Source organism: Dromaius novaehollandiae, chromosome 12 (genome assembly GCF_036370855.1).
Source record: "Dromaius novaehollandiae isolate bDroNov1 chromosome 12, bDroNov1.hap1, whole genome shotgun sequence".
NCBI classification, from domain to species: domain Eukaryota; kingdom Metazoa; phylum Chordata; class Aves; order Casuariiformes; family Dromaiidae; genus Dromaius; species Dromaius novaehollandiae.
The window spans coordinates 27,132,921-27,148,764 of NC_088109.1; the positions used below are offsets into that span (position 1 = coordinate 27,132,921).

At 54.3% G+C, this 15,844-nt stretch overlaps 2 long non-coding RNA genes across 11 annotated transcripts; both read left to right on the forward strand.

Moving 5' to 3' along the window:
• The first annotated feature begins 307 nt into the window (after positions 1–307).
• LOC135329721 (uncharacterized) lies at positions 308–2,581 on the forward strand. The gene is made up of 2 exons (XR_010391319.1): positions 308–2,071; positions 2,181–2,581. It is a non-coding gene; the product is annotated as an uncharacterized LOC135329721 (long non-coding RNA).
• A 1,582-nt stretch (positions 2,582–4,163) lies between these two features.
• On the forward strand, positions 4,164–14,723 carry LOC112997506 (uncharacterized). Of its 10 annotated transcripts, none has more exons than XR_010391326.1 (7): positions 4,685–4,839; positions 5,452–5,640; positions 6,879–8,417; positions 8,536–8,727; positions 9,135–9,218; positions 12,674–12,756; positions 13,328–14,723. It is a non-coding gene; the product is annotated as an uncharacterized LOC112997506 (long non-coding RNA). The 10 variants fall into 10 exon arrangements; XR_010391322.1 differs by having other exon boundaries at positions 6,879–7,062; positions 7,316–8,417; positions 12,674–14,723; XR_010391323.1 differs by having other exon boundaries at positions 6,879–7,062; positions 7,463–8,417; positions 12,674–14,723.
• The last annotated feature ends 1,121 nt before the right edge of the window (positions 14,724–15,844 follow it).

The window sequence follows — 15,844 nt, forward strand, 5'->3', positions numbered from 1 at the left end:
GCCAAGGCCTGCACCGAATGCCTTCCCTCTCCTGCTTTGCTCGCGGCCCTTTGATACGTTCTGCTAGCTCAGACACGAGGCAACGCCCGACCGTTCTGCAGGGACAGGCCGCCCCTGCGCCCCGAGCCACCGCGGGGGCCTCCGCAGCCCCCGGGCCCGGGCGAGCCCCGCGCCGCGAGCGGGCCGGCCGCAGCGCGCATGCGTGGTCGGGGGGCGGCGGCGTGGCGGCCGCGCGTGCGCCGTGCCCGGAGCGGCATGGCGGCGGGTCGGGCGCCTTCCCCGGCGGCGGCAGCGGGTGAGGGCCGGGGCCGCCGGGCGCGGCGGTGCCGGGGAGACCGGCGTGGCCCGTCGGGAGGCTGCGGCCGTCGCGGTGTCCCCTGCCCGCGGGGGCCGTCTCGGCGAGGAGGCGGAGGAGCGAGGAGGACGGGGCCGGGGCCGGGGCCGGGGCCTGGCCCGCTCCGTGAGGGAGCATGGCGGGGTGGGCAGGGCAGGGCTGAGCTCTGCTCAGCTCCTCACCCGTCTCTTCGCCTCCCTGTCCCTCTTTCCCCCTGTTCTGTCCCATCTCTCTGTCTGACTGCCCCTCCCTCTTTATCTCTCCCCACCTTTCTGGCCAGCTCGTCATCCTTCTCATTCTCTTCCCATCGCTCCGACCGGCTCCCTGTCCCTCTCTTCCCGTCCCCGTTCCTCTGTCCGGTTCTCCCCCCTTCTCCTTTGCTCCCTGTCCCTCTCCCTGCCTCCCCTTCCCTCCTTGCCTCTCTTTAGTCTTCTGCCCGCCTCCCCTTCCCTCTTTTTCTCTCTTCTGCTCCCCGGTCCTCTGTGCAGCCCTTCCTCCATCTGTGCGGCCCTCTCTCCCTCTCTTTCTGTTCCTTTGTCCAGCGCCCAGACCCTGGGGCCAGGTCTCTATCCTTCTCTTTCTTTCTCCATCCCTCTGCCAAGCTCTCTGCCCCTCTTTTCTTCTGTTCTGCTCCCTGTCCCCGTGTCCAGGTGGAGGTCTGTCGTTCCTTTGTGTTTTGTCTGGTGCGGCGGGTGTCGAGAGGCAGTTGGTGCTCAGCAGAGCTGGTGATCAGCAGCGCCCAGAGAGTGCCGTCAGTCGGCCTGGTTTGGGTCACGTCAGACACCTCCATGGTGGCTCTGGCTGTGGAGGCGCGGGGCTGTGGGTGTGCAGTGGGGGAGCACTAGTGGGCTAGAGATGCTGTGGGGTGTGTAGTAGGCAGCGAAGAGGCTCCCGGGAAAGGTGTTGCGGAGGCAGAGAGCAGCAGAGGCTCCGAGTCCTCAGGCGTTAGGACAGGCGCTCGCGGTAGGGCGGTCTGGAGCTGCTGCTGCTGTCTGTCCTACTCGTCAGCGCGGTCTGCAGTTACGGCCTCTTGTCTGCCCGCGCGCAGCCAGGGCTGTCACGTGGTGCAGCTTGACTCGCGATCGCGACGCTGGCATCGAGCCCACTTTTCTGTCAGGTCTGCCTTTATGCAAACTCATTTACATAGCTCATTTCTTTCCTTGGAACTCCTTCCTCTTTGCTGTTCTGGCCCCATCCAAACAATTTCTCTTTCTAGTATTATTAGTGTTGGGCCATAAGCCTTCTAGAGCTTCCTTTTTTGAAGTCCAGAGGTTCCAGTATTGTTTGTACTTTGAGAGTAAAGGTCCTTCACAACTGATGTCTTAAGTTTGCAACTGTCTTACCCGGGATTTTTGTTTTCGCAAGTTACTGTTTCTTTCAGGAGCCAGCTACAACAGTAACTTTGCTATAGCAGAGAAATGGGGTTACATGTGTATGAGCAACAGCACTGTAGTACACAGCAAAGCCGTAATCTACAGTACTGGTAGCACAAGTCAGTTTCCCATCAGCTCCATCTCTCCAGGGTTTGGAGGTTTTGGAGGCCTTAGTTTTTATCCTGCCTTGGCTGGACGGTGCTTTCTGAGAGTGTCCCTCAGAGGCAGAGTTTCCCTGCAGAGGACCATCTAGCAAAGGCTGGAGGCGGCCGGGTGCCTGAGCGAGCCTGCCTGTCCGTGAGAGCTGCTGTGACATCTTTGTGATGAAATGGAGCCAGAGAGGGTGACTGAAGCAGCACGGAGGGTCAGTCATAACTGTGGGAACAATTACGGGCCTTGGACTAGGGAGTAGTTCTAGCAGGAGGGCCGTGCAGTTGCCCAGCCCCTAACTAACTGCTCTGGCCTCTTTGCAGGTGCCGAAGCCCAGTCGGGCAGTCGAAGGAGCCGTGTCACAGCTGGGAGCTCTGTGACGGGTGAGCTGAGAGCTGTGAAAGTGTCTTGCAGGGCTCTAGCCTGGGGTAGGGCAGAAGTGCAGACAGGCAAGATCAGGCATTTTCCTCTCATCTCTGAGATGAATCCTATCCCTGAAGGAAAAAGCAGAGGAGTAGGCTGTCAGCTACTCGGACACCTGCCACATCAAGGGCAGCAGCAGGAGATGACCCTTCCCTGATGGATGGATGGACGCTGGTGTGGTGATGACTCTTCAGGCATCACAGGTAAGGGGAAACATGCTGACACTGAGCTCCATGGCAGACTTGCTTCCAGCTGTTGTTTCTGCGCAGTAAAACAATAAACAGTTGCTTTATTCTTTGCACTCATTTCTGTGGTTCCTGCTGTTGGTTTGCCTGAAGATGATGCCCAGGGGAGGAGATTACACATTGTGTCCGGGGCTGGGAGCTGGTCCCCGAGTCCCTTGTACTTTGGAGTGCCTGCGCTTCCCAGGGAACCCAGTGCTGTTGACAGAGCTGTGGGGAATTTCCCTTGCATTGCCTGGGCTCTTGGGGGTGTTTCCCATCATTGTGGGGGCACCCAGGGCCCCTGCAGGGCTGTGTGAGGTCACCAGACTGCTTCTGGATTTGCTTTCAGCACTCCCCAGTGTCCCTTGTGGGTCTGGTGCCAGGGCCTGTGTGCCTGGAGTGGGGAGATAGAGTTTCCATGGGGGTGGGGGGAGCCTGCAGGCACCATCCTGTCAGCTGCACTGAGTCCTGTGACATGCCTTATGGCCCCTCTGGTGTGCCCTAAGCCCCTTCATTTGTATTTTGCTTTGCCCCAGAGCCCTGCATTTGCCCTCTGATGCCCTCCGGAGCCCTCAATGCACATTTTGGGTTGCCCCCAAGGGCTCTGTGTGTCTTTTGTTGGGCCCTGTGGTTGTTTTGCAGCACACTGCAAAGTTCTCTGTTTAGCTTTCTCTCCTGTCCCAGAGTTTTCTGGGTGCTTCTTGGTGGTGCCCCCAGAGTCACTCTGTTTGCTCTGTCATTGCCTTTTTCTTGACTTGTCTTGTACCCAGAGCTCTCCATTTGTTCTCTTGTCCTCTGCATACTCCCCTTTCCGCACTCTACACCCCAGGCAGGGCTCTCCCTTCAGCTCTCAGCAAGCTGCTGTCAGGAGAGTGGGGGTGCCTCTGCTGCCCTGGCAGCCCCAGCTGTCCCTGAAGGGGCTGATGGCCAGGCCCCCTGCCCAGTTCCTGCAGGCCCACAGCTGCGGGCCCTGGGGCTGGGATGAATGCCAGGGGGAGCTGGGTGGCAGGACAGGCCCCAGGTGGGACCCCGCGGCTGGGACGAGCCCCAGCTAGGGCTGAGGGGGTGGGACGAGCCCCAGGTGGGGCTAATGGCAAGGGCGGGCACGTGCCAGGGCCGGGGCTGCGTCTGGGGGAAGCTCGCGCTGGGGCCAGTCCTGGACAATGGAGCTGCCACGGAGCACCGCTCGCTGGGACCGGCACGGCGGCTGCTCCGCGGAGGAGGTGAGCGGGGCCGATCGCGGGGGTGTCGGGGGAGCCGCGGGCCGGTGCTGGGGTTCGCGGGGCCGCGCTCGGGGCTCTGCGGCGGTTTCCGGGGGGGGACGGAAAGGAATGGAATCTCCAGAGGGTCAAAGCTGCCCCAGCGCTGCGGGTGGAGGGGAGGGGAGGGCGCTCGCATGCCGGGAGCGGTAGTCTTCCGGCACTGGGCTTCCGGGAGGCCATCATGTTTCGCGCGGCATGCCGGGAGCGGTAGTCTTCCGGCACGGCTTCCGGGAGGCCATCATGTTTCGCGCAGCATGCCGGGAGCGGTAGTCTTCCGGCACTGGGCTTCCGGGAGGCCAGCTTGGTGTCCAAAAGGCAGTGCTGCGCCCGAAAGAGACGCGCATGCGCATTGCGTTCCGGCGCGCTCACGGCTGCCCTCGCGTGTCGACAAGGCAGCACTGCAGCCGCCGGCGGCCACCGCTGCGTACGGAGACCGTTGCGGGCAGCCGGCGCACACGTGCGCGCTGCCGGTCGCCGCGTTGGCCGCTACTCTGCGCTCTCTCGGGGACGGGTAAGCGCAGGGGCCGCGCTCGTGCCCCCTGCCCGGTGCTCACGGACCGGGAGCGCTTTTCCCGAGAGGGCTTTTCCTTCTCGGTGCTTCCTGGGGGCGCGGGGACGGGCAGTGCCGTCTCGGAGCTGCTCCGCGGCGCTCTCTCCCCGGGGCAGCCCCAGCGCCTGCTCGCTGAAGCCCGCCGCTCTCTCGGGCGCGGGCAGAGCAGCCTCGGGGCGCTCGCTGCTCGGCCTGAGCGCCGGGGTGGCGCGGCGGGCTGCGGTTGGCGCGCGGGAGCCGGCCGGCTGCAGCGCGGCGCTGCGACCACGCGAGGGCGCCATTGCGGGTCTCGCCTCGCTCCCGCTCCCCCTGCGGCCCCCGCCCCTCGCGCGCCGTCCTGGGCAGCGCATGCGCGGTGCTCGAGCGCCGGCCCCCCCGCTGCGGCCGAGCGCCCTTGGCGGGCGGCGCATGCGCGCGGCAGGGAGCAAGATGGCGGCGAGCGGGAAGGGCGTTTTTGCTCGGCGGCAGCGGCAGCGGCGAGTGAGGGCCGAGGCCGCCTGGAGTGGAGCATGGGGGGCCCCCGGTGAGGCGAGCGCGTGCTTTCGGGTGCCCGCGGGCGTGGGGCTGTGTCCTGGCCGGTGGGGCCGTCGCTGCGTGGCGAGGGGAGGGGCGGGGAGGGGAGAGGGGGGCTTGGGCCTGGCGCCGCGCCGCGCCGGGAGTGCGGGGCAGGGTCTGCCGGAGCGCGGCTCTGACTCTCCCTTTTGCGTGTGTCGCCTGTAGGGCCCCGGTTCCTCCCCAGCGCGGGCCGGGCCGTGCGCTCGCCCCTGCGGACGCAGCCTGGAGGAGCGGGGCAGGGAGGGGGGGCAGGCGGGCCGCGGAGCGGGATTGGGGCACGGCGTCGGCGGGGGGACGGCTCCTGTTGCGGCAGGCGTGCTCGGGCGTTCCGGTAAGTCACGAGGAAATTTAAAATCTCTGGAGCAAACAGGTTTAAGGTCAACTTGAGTCGGGTACGATTAGTGCAGCCCCAAATTATTTACTTGAGGACTGCGGCTAGGTGAGGAAGAAGATGGATAGAAGACAGACACTCCCAGGCAATGTGACGCCTGCCCCACCCCCGGGCACAGACTGCGGGCCCCAGCCGACCCGGGCACCAACTGATTGAACCCCTCGCTGAGCCCTGCTCTCTCCTGTACAGCTGCCCCAAAGCCATGGGCTTCCCTGGTGCAGCCTGTGTCGATGGGTCCTCCGTTGCCTCTGACGTCTCCCCAGGCACTCGTATGCTGCGCAGGGGCCTGGATGTCCCAGCAGCGGCACAGCAGCCGGATGCCTCCTCTCGTCTGGGACACAGGGTCCTTCGCCGCTCTTCTGGGATGCAGGTCCCTTGGTGAGTTCCTTGCTGCCTCCTCTGGCGTTCCGTGCGAGTTTGTAGATCCCTCCTCCTGCTGCTCCCCTCTGGTGGGGTGGGAGACCAGTGGCTCCCCGCACAAAGCTGACAGCCACGTGCGGCACCCCGTGCACTTACTGTGCATCTGGGATGGCACCCCCTGCCCTGAGGGCCCTGCAGAGTGGCAACCTTCCTGCCGACGCGGCCCCCCCCCCCCCAAGCCATTAAGCCACTCACAAATCCTGCCCCAACACCCCCACGGACCCCAAAACACCTCTAAGCTCTGCCACAACATTGTCACTGACTCTAGACCTTCCCCTAGACTCTGTTCCAAAGCCCCAAACAATCCTAAAACCACTCCCAGATGCGGTCCCCACAGCAGTGAGGTGTTCTAATAAAGATGGGGTGTGATCTGTGTCTCCCCCTTGACTCAGTCCCGCTTTAGAGAAACAGGAACTTAACAGCACTTCCTGGTGAAGAGTGTTGATGGGTGGATGCACAGATGACAGAGATTTTTTTCTCTTCCGAGCCGCCTCTCGGGAGCCTCTGTATGTGCACGATGTGGCTGATCTGGGATAGTCGTGCTGTGCGCTATGCCGAAGGAGAATGTTACCGTAAAATGGCAGGCTAAAGGCTATCCTAAAGAAAATAAAAGGCTCAGGAAAAGCCTAAGAGTGTTAACACCAATGGGCTCTGGGAAGCCCCAGTGATGCTAGAGAAAACAGCATGGCTTTTAGGCACCTCCTCGGAGCAGGAGAAATGTCTTACTCCAGCCTGCAGGACAACGGGTACTATTGGTTTAACACCTTTAATTACCACAAGCGTTGTGAAAGCAGAAGGGACGGGAGAGAGGATGTGTAGCGTGTCATGGGCTATACGTAAAGTTTAAACAAGCAACCATCCCCTCTTAAAATAGAAAGAGGTTAGTCCTAAGTAATAGATGAAGGTAGCTTTGAGTAACGTGGAGAGAAGCGGTTACGTCAGTCACCCTGAAAGCCTCAGAGCAGCGGTCCAAAACTCTGATGCCCTCGCGGCCTCATCAGTCTTTTTGGTTTGTTTGGCAGGGCAGTTAGTTATTTCAGCCTCCCAGAAGCAGCACCGGGGACTGAGTAGCCCATTCCTACCCCGTGGCTATCGTTAACTGTATCTGCCCTAATTTTGCTTTGGTTGTTGCTATTTTATTTTGTTACCGTACATGCATATGTGGAAAGGGAAAGATATAACGCTTACTTTTTTAGATTGATTGCTGTGGCTGAAGCTGAAGAGACTAAAAAGTGTGAGCAAGCGGAAGTAATAAAATTGAATGGAACTGGGTGAAAACTGTCTCCCTCTGCCAGCAAAAGGGAAAGCCCGTTCCTCCTGCCGAGGAAGGATCGCTGTTAATAGTGATCCGAATGATAGATCACCAACATATAAGGGAAGGTCTGTACACGTTACAAAAAGTATGCTGCGTACATTCATTTCTGTGCATGTGACTTTACGTGTCTGTGAAGCATCGTACTTTAAGAGCTACGAGACAGCGAATTATTATCTTGGGGGAATGGTGGTCAGGCGACCAGAGTTACTGAGGAGGAAGTGAGAGTGAGAGAACGAGAGAGAGAAATGTCTGAAGTGTCTCAATAATAATAATTATTATTTATTATTGTTTATTATTATTTGTGAATGTCTCAATTAGTGCAACCGCCGGTATAGTTACTTGGCAATGGTATTTGGGGAAACAAGAAGATGGTGGATAGAAGAAAGGTTAAAGCCTTGTGGAATTAAGGCTCCTTCTTGTCGGTTCCATCTTGGAGCAATTTTAGGAGGATTTAATTTCCTCCAGGAGCGTTAACGTGGCTTTGCCGGTATCAGTTGGGAACGGAGCTGGAACAAGGAACGTGACGCTGCTTTCACTAAACCGGGAGAAGTGGCTGTAACGCCTCCTGCCCTCAAATTCCCAGGACAAGGCAAGCCTTTGCTTTCCACATCTGCTGACTGCCTGGCAGCAGCACTGTTAGAAAACAGCGGTGGTAAGGGAAAGTGGGTGCCAGTAGCGTGATCCTTACGTCCCCTTTGGGGCCAGAACAGAAATTCTCTGGCTGTGAGAAAGACTGTTTAGCAGTGATCTGGGCTGACACTGTCTTTGAGACTTCTACCCTTGATAACACAGAGGCAGTCCAATCTGCTCAATTCCCTCCAAAGGGGTAACGTCAGGGAAATAAATAGACAGCAAGTGGCACAGTGGGCACTAACCTTAACGAGTGGAGGGGGCATGGGGGGGGTTGCTGTGCAAGTGTTACAAGCAGTAGATCTTCCTGTGTGTGTCTGAATTGATGGAGGGGCAGAGCACGGTTGTGCCAAAAGTGCAGACGCAGAAGGTTTCTGAAAGATTACTCTCTAGCGGCTACTTAGTCTAACTTCCCTTTTGCAGCAAGCCCAGCTGTTGTCGTAGCTCCCAAAGCAGGGGTTGGGGGAAGCGGTATTTGTGGCTCGCATATTCACATTTACCTTGCTTGTGTGCGTATTAGATGCGCTTTTGTGCTTATAAACCACTTTGGATTCTTACGGTTTTCTGCAGAGCTTTGATTTTTTTTCTCTCTTTTCCTTGTTTTCTTTCTTTCTTTGCTCTATATTTTTGTAGGGGGTTGGATTTTACTATGCCTCCATCAACGAGCGCTGGCTGGCAAAGTTGTTGTGTCCCAATGGAGACTCTTAGGCGAGATGGAGGAGTTGAGATCCGCAGCCAGCCAGAAGAACGTCGCCCGGGAGAGGTTGCTAGCCTCAAGCTGTAGGCGCTGGTGTGTGTGGCTCGTTCTGTCAGACGTGAAGGGGTTTTCTTTGGTTGCAGAAATTTTAGCTTGGCTTTACACCCTATAGCGGTAGTACTTTTGTATTTATAAATTGTGTTAATCCTAGGCATTCAGGACCTCGGGGAACGACTGCATGCTGCCGTGAAGAACTACAGGCTACCGCCGCCCTCGGACCTTCGTAAGTTGTCACATGTCAAGAGCGGCCAGGAGAATCCAAACGGCGGCGGAAAGGTTCTCTGCCTGGTCTTGACGAGGAGCCTTCGGCCGTAGGAAGGTTGGCCGTGTCCTTATCGGACTTGTGAGTAATAAGCCGCAATTCATGGAATGGCAAAGGAGGGGGGGAATAGCCATTGGCCATTGGTCACTATGGCGTTGCTGTTGCTGGCAGGGCCACGAGGTCTGCGCGAAGCCTCCCCTGCCTATTTGGAGCCCTATTTTGGCCTGTCTACCTGGAATGACCAGTGAGGCCTAAAATAGGAATTTTCGTGGCTAGATGGGTAAGCTGTGAGCCCACCTGTCTTTGCCTTGCCTTGTTTTGCTGCTTAATGTCATAACGGCAGTTTGGGACCCCAGAATAAAAACCGCTGCAGCACTTAAGGGAGGCTCTGCACTTGCCCAGGTTAGGGAACCATTGTAAAGCTTTGGGGGAAGAAAGCTCTAAAACGAGAATCTCCTGGTGACCTTGGTGGTTTGATTCATTTACAGGTTACTGTTCTGAGGGCCGGCAACTCGAAGAGGAGCAGCTCAGCCCGTTTTGTTGGTTTCGGTGATACTGTTTTGAGGAAGCGCGTAAGTACAGAAGGGGTCTGGCAGGGTTTTCAAACAAGACAGGAAAGAGCAAGGAAGATTTGAGAGCGTGGAAAAACTAGGTGCCGCAGGTACTGAAGTTGTTAAGGGCATTTGGGGTTAAGCATCTGAAAGGGGCTAATGCACAAGGAACAGGAAAATACCGTGACCGAACGCAGGGTTCCTCCCCAGCCTGGGCCTGTGCGTGCACCCTGGCTCTTTGTCGCGGCCCGAAAGGAGTTGTTCAGGACGACCTCCCTCCCCTTGGGGCCAAACGACCAAGTTCGTGATGCCCTTGGACTGAATTAAGGTGAAACGACACCAGCCAACCGGTTTTAAGATTTATTAACACAAAGATAAGGCATGTGGTCAAATAGGATAATTCAATGGTGAATACTGCAACTAGCTAGACAAAACAGATCTTACCAACATTCAACGAAAGAGAGAGAGAGAGAGAGAGAGAGAGAGAGAGAGAGAGAGAGAGATCACCACCTGTGGATCCAGCAGTGTCCTGTTGGTCCTCTTCCTTTGGGAGTCTCGGCAGTGGGGGGGGCTCCCGTCTGGTGGTAGGTGGGTCCTCTTCACCCTGGGTGTAAGTTTTGGTGGTGCGCGTGCAGTAATTACAACTCGAGTTGGGTCCGACCCTAGGTTAGCTCGGAATGACACGCGTGCAGTGGTTACAGCTCGAGTTGGGTACCTCCAAAGAGGGACCCTGAACAAAGAGATCCCTGGGCAATTATAGCTTTTTCAAATTAAGTTTCCCACCCCCCCACGTGGTAGTTCAGACCAATAGTAATTTTTGAGTCTGGGGTCTCCTGCTCCTTATTGGATCTCATCGTTGTTCCTAGGCAGGCTGTTTCTTTTCTCCCTTATCTTTTCTGTTGCAGTTTCTGCAGACAGGTGTGTCTTCCTTCCTTGGGTCCCACCATCATCTCTCAAGGTCTTGACAAAGAGGTGGTAACTCCAGCAATTAGCACTGTTTCAGCAGTGCACAGGAATGCAAATTGCTGGTAACTCCCTTATCGTTCCCGCCTGCACCAGCTCTGGGGCCCTTTCTTACCGAACTAGGGAGTGCGGCCTAAGGCTTCAGCAAATTTAGCCACTCATGCCAAGCAAGTTTTATAGAAGTTGTGCTAAAAACGGATCCCAAAGTCTCTGCCCGACTGTGGTCTCGTGCAGTGCAGGCTCGGTGTGTTCCGGGTGGTCGCAGGGAGACCATCTCGGGGGTTGCAGCAGCCCAGTCCTGTTTCCGCCAGGGACAGATGGCTTGTTCGGGGTTATGGCCTGCCTGCACCCCATGCACCAAGAAATGTTTAAGGCAAAAAATTCATTCATCTGTCCGCCACACTCTTGCAGATGCCCTGGAGCCGTAGGGAAACAGGCAAGCGGGTGCAGAAGTGGACTTTGGGCACACTGGCGTGCAGAGAGCTCTGCGTGTTCGGCAGGTTTTGCAGCGCCTGTAATCAAGGAACCCGGCTTCTGCCGTTAGTAATTTATAGCTGTGTGTAAACAAATCCGCTCCTCACAGAGCAAGGCTTGTATGCAGGTGCAGTCCTCCCGGTCCCAGGGTTGTAAAGCTGCCTTTAATGGCATATGCTATGTTAAAGTACAGTGTGCTGCGGGAAGCTTTCCTAGGCGTGAGAGATTCACCTGGGCTTCTCATAGCTCTCAGAAATCTGATGTTTCATAAGTTCTGTCTCGCTGTGTGTGTATATGATTCTCCATTCCACGCTTTGTGTGTTGGTGATCTGTTCATCACAGTAGCCAATAATGGGAGGGACACCTGTCCTTAGGGAGAGAAGTGGAGTTTCTCTTATTTGGAGGGGGAGACGGCTTTAGATTGGATCCATTTCTTGCTTCTGCTCTCAGTTTGCTTACATTTTGCACTTCTCTTTAACTTCAGCTAGGGAAATTAATCTTAAGAGAAAGTATTGCATCTTTCCCTTTCTACATATGCATCTGTGATGACAAAATAGCACAAACCGCAACAAAAGCAAGCCAAAGCAGGATAACAGCTAACAATGTCAATGGTGTTGGAATGGATTACTTCCGTGCCACTCCTGAGGAAAAATAACAAGCAATTGCTATTAACAGTGACTTTGGGATTCCTGCAAGAACGTCTCCTCCTATTTTTGTTGACTTCAAGGGTCCAATTGGTAGCATTTTTCCTTTTCTTTTTAGCTTTTCAACTTACCTCATTATTCTTAGTAATTTGGCAGTTCTCCCTGCGTGTGCATTGCTGATCGATTCCATCCATTCTTTAAAAGAAACTGACAGATTTAATAACTTAAATAAGAATTGCTACATGTAGGCATAGTTTTGGGGGGGTTTTTTATCCTCTTTTTCTTTGTTACTTTTAAAAGAAGTGCTGGGTGTAACGCATGAGTAAGATTCATGCGCTGTAGGGTTAACTTTTTGGAAACGTTAAACACACTGGTTAAGCGTTGTCTGTTAAACGTATTAAGTGCTCTCCAGTACTCATCTCTGCAGTCTTCCATCAACGTGACTTTTATTCTAGTGCAGTCATAATATTTTACTGTTTGTTAGTCACTCCTCCCAGATTCCAGCTATGCTTACATGGTCATGTGAAAATCGCAAGCAACAATACTATCGCTAGGTCTAGCAGCTTCTCTTTGAGTTGCTCTCCTCTGACATCCTTACACCATCCCTGGAACTTAATTTAAAAAGACAAGGAACTCGGTTTAAAAAGGCACTAGTGGTGGTTATATTTTTGGAGGACTTTTTCTGAGCTTTAATTGTGACCGATGAAACCATTTCATCTGAGATGACTTACAGCTACGTTCACCTTTTACAAAAGCCTGAACTGTCTCTTTTATGGGTGGGTTTTTGTTTTGTATCTTGTCCGTAATCTGTCGCACAGCGTCTCCAGGTCCTGCTGTTTCTGAAACAGGTTTTTTGTGTGTGTAAACTAAAGGTGTTATTAATTGCTGCTCTTGGTTCTGTCTGTCGCAGAGCGCTCTCTGCCAGGGGGCATGTGGTGGTGGACAGCTGTATTTCTCTGGACTCTTCTTAACATGGTTATCGTGAGCAATGAATGCGTGATTTCAGTAACTTGCGAAATGCAGCCTTGCCCTCAGCCCAAGGGACAGAATTAAGGTGCAGATAAACCATGTTAAGATGCTATTGTTGAAAGCTTTAGGGATTCCTCCCGCCCCCCCCAAGTATCTTTTTTTTCCTTTTCGGTTTATCATAATATGTACATGCCGTGAAGCGCTTTGAGACTGTTAAACATCTGTTTTATCATTTCATTCCTGTTTAACAAGCACCATCTACTATTAGGCTCTCAGGAATGCAGTGAGCACAGAACTACGTGTATTTTGAGATGCCTTTCCAAAGGTGGTTTGGCTGGGTGGGGGGAGATCGGTCCAACCCTTTGAGGCTACCTCTGCTCTGTTTAATTTCATTTTGAATCTCTTCCTTCCTTTGCTTTCTCATAGGGCCCATCTGTCAGCTAACAAATAAAGAAGACGGAACAGCCTATCCACATAGGAGAGAGCTGACACAGGAGAACTGATATACGGTAAATGTAAACGCCCTAGACCTCTGGTACGTCACCGGAATTTGTTTAGATCTGTGCGTTCAAATCTGTAGTTCCGCATTCGGAACGTGGCATTTGCCCAAGTATCTAATTCCTTTGTGTCGTGTGGAAGCCACTGCACGGCTGCCAGTCTCTACACCAGGTTATCGGAGAGAATGAGAATGCTGCGTTTCAACTCATGACTGCAAAAGAGGCTCCTTTCTGTCCAGTTTCAGAATTATGACCTACTTCATCATTCTGCTTTGACGTTGTTTCTCAGCAGGAATGGTAGCGCTTTAACCATGCAGCGGTTGAAACCGGTAATGTGTAGGCCAGCGCAGTTATGCTGTACCGTTCTTTGATATGCATTTCATCCTTGTATCAGGCTTCTGGGAAAATAAATGGTACAGAGTTCCCGAAGGTGCGCCTTTAAATAGGCGGTAAATCTAGAGGCGTGTCTGAATTCCAAGTGGCTTGTAACTTCATATCTGTCTTCAGCATATACTTTTCTGTCGCTCTTATTCCAGGCTTACCTCCGACAATCTGTATCACTGTGGTGTATTGCATTTCACAGGCAGCGATATATTCAACGAGAACATGAGAACTCCTGCTCTGCAGCGGGCTCCGTAATTGATGACCACGGGATCCATGCTCCGGGCCGGTCACTTTAGGCCTTTGTGCAGAGTATTCTTTCTAGTCTCATGCCCCGTGTGATCCTCTCCTTCCACTGTTTTCCCAAGGGATTGGAAATGCTTCTGGTAAGTCCTGTAGTTTCCTAAATTTTCCACTGTGTCCCTGCTGGTATTGGATACCATTATAGCAGAGAGAGGCAGCCTACGTATGCACAAGGAATGTTGAGGCACAAAGAAGTTGCCTCTTTGGCCCACCAGATCTACTTCAGAGAGTTTTATTTTTGACCTAGAGCTTGGGTCTTTCAGCGCCATGCACAGCCTGCGCTGGTTTCCCCGTTCTTTTAACAAGGTTATTGATGCCCTTCAGTTGTTTCTTCGGGGTGGGGTGGGGGGTTGCTGCAGCAATTGCTGGGGAGGCCCTGACCGCGGCATGTGGAAAAGACACCTTTTGACTGCATCCAGCCAAAGAAATGTAGGCCGAAGGATCGGAGTAAATGACTGCTTGTCTAGGTCTGTTACCTAGCAACACATTGTCAGAGTTTTTTTATGAGCAATCATACTCGATCAAGTGCATATTCATTCCGTGAATATTACTGCAAGAGTGTGTACGTTACTGATCCTTTAAAGCGAGTCTGTGGCGCTGGTAGGGTAGCGTGTGTTCTGAAGATTAAATCCAAGAGCAACTCAATTTGATGCTGTTCTCTTAAACAAAAGCACTTGGAGCAGATTAAAACATTTATCGTCCTGTTTTGTTTATTGAATGGACCGTGAGACTCGGAAAAACCTGCAGCGAAGGAGACACGGTATTCAGCTTCCTTGGAGAAGGTGTCTTGTCCTGTACTTTAGGGCTTCCTGTACATTTTGACAGCAGTGAATGACCGGTCTCCTTTGAACCCCTGGGCAGCAGAAGGTTCTGACTGGGAGGCAAAATGTTTCTTCTGGCGATTTTGAAGAAGCTGGCTACCAGTCAGAAGTAATGACAATTCTGTGGAGTCACTGCAGTTTTTAAAAGAGTCGTCACCTTTTATGGAAGGCGATGCACTTTCGTTACTGATCCCTGTAGTAATCAAGCCACGTAAGTGATACGTAGGAGGTCAAGCCCATTAGTCTTTTTCACACAGTAATAGCCTTTAGGCTGTGATGGCTCTTATTAAAAAAAAAAAAAAAAAAAGCCCAGATATTTTAGAAACTGAACAAGCCTTGTTAGCTTGTTTCCTGTAGTACCGCAAAAGGTGATCAGAATACTAATGTTTTCCTGCTTTAATGTGGTAGACATACGCTGTGCAAACATCTCTTACTGTTTAATAATAAAAACTGAGCGGTCCGTTGAGACACTAATGCAGCTTGCTTTTGGCTATTTTGCTTAATAATCGATGAAGGTGAGAGGTTGAAAGTCCTAAAGACAACCATTGCTTGTTTAATGGTTGCAAATTGTCCCGTTAAGTAGTGTGTGTGTGTGGTTTGTGTGTATTTTTTTTTTTTTAACAGCAGCCTCTGAGTACTTTTTGTCCATAGCGCATTTTGCAGTGTTAGAATGAAAGCTTTGTTAATAAAGCCTCTAGTACAATACTGACCGGCTGGAGTATGAAATACAGAGAGTCTGTGCCTAGCAGCAGGCACTGTAAATACCTGCAGATCAGACTGGGCAGGGGCAGTGAAATGTCTCCAAAGGCCAGTGCTGGCGTCGCGTGCTGGCCCGGGGTGACAGGACGGGAAGTCGCGGGGGCAGCTGCTGTGGCGGTGCTGCGCGTGGGAGCCAGCGCAGGGGGCGGGTAGCCGGCCGAAGAGCGCATGCGCGCCCCCCCCCCCCGCGCCTAGGTGCCCACGGAGGGGCCGCGCGCATGCGCAGTAGTTCACTGCCGCCCTCAGGCGATAGTAGGTAAGCACGGCGCATGGCGATCCGCGCATGCGCACTGGCGTAGCGGAGCGCTCTGCCGTCGCCGGACGCGGAAAGAGCAGAACGGCACCCAGTGAGGACGCACGCGCACCGGGTCCCTCCGCACCACCGCCCCCGCGCTCACTGCTGCACTCGCGTGTGGAGATGGGGGTACTGCTCCAAGGAGGCGCTCACGCGTGGTGGGGCCACAGCGCTCACTGCTTCCCCGGGCTGTCCAAAAAGCGGTCCTACACGCAGTGAGAGCGCGCACGCGCACGGTGTTCACCGTGGTCACAGCGGCACTGCCGTGTCACCGAAGCAGTGCAGCAGCGAGCGGGCGCGCAGAAGCGAAACTGCCGCCCCCACCGACCCTCGCGTGTCGGAAAAGCAGTGCTGCACCCGAAACGGGGAGGCGCATGCGCACGGCGTCCCGCTGCGCTCGCTACTGCGCTCGTTGCTGCGCTCGCGTGTCGGAAAACCAACAGTGCCCCCTCAACCCGGAAGCGCATGCGCATTGCGTACCGCCGCGCTATCTGCCCGATTCGAGTGTCGAGGAAGCTTCTATCTTCCGGCACTGGGCTTC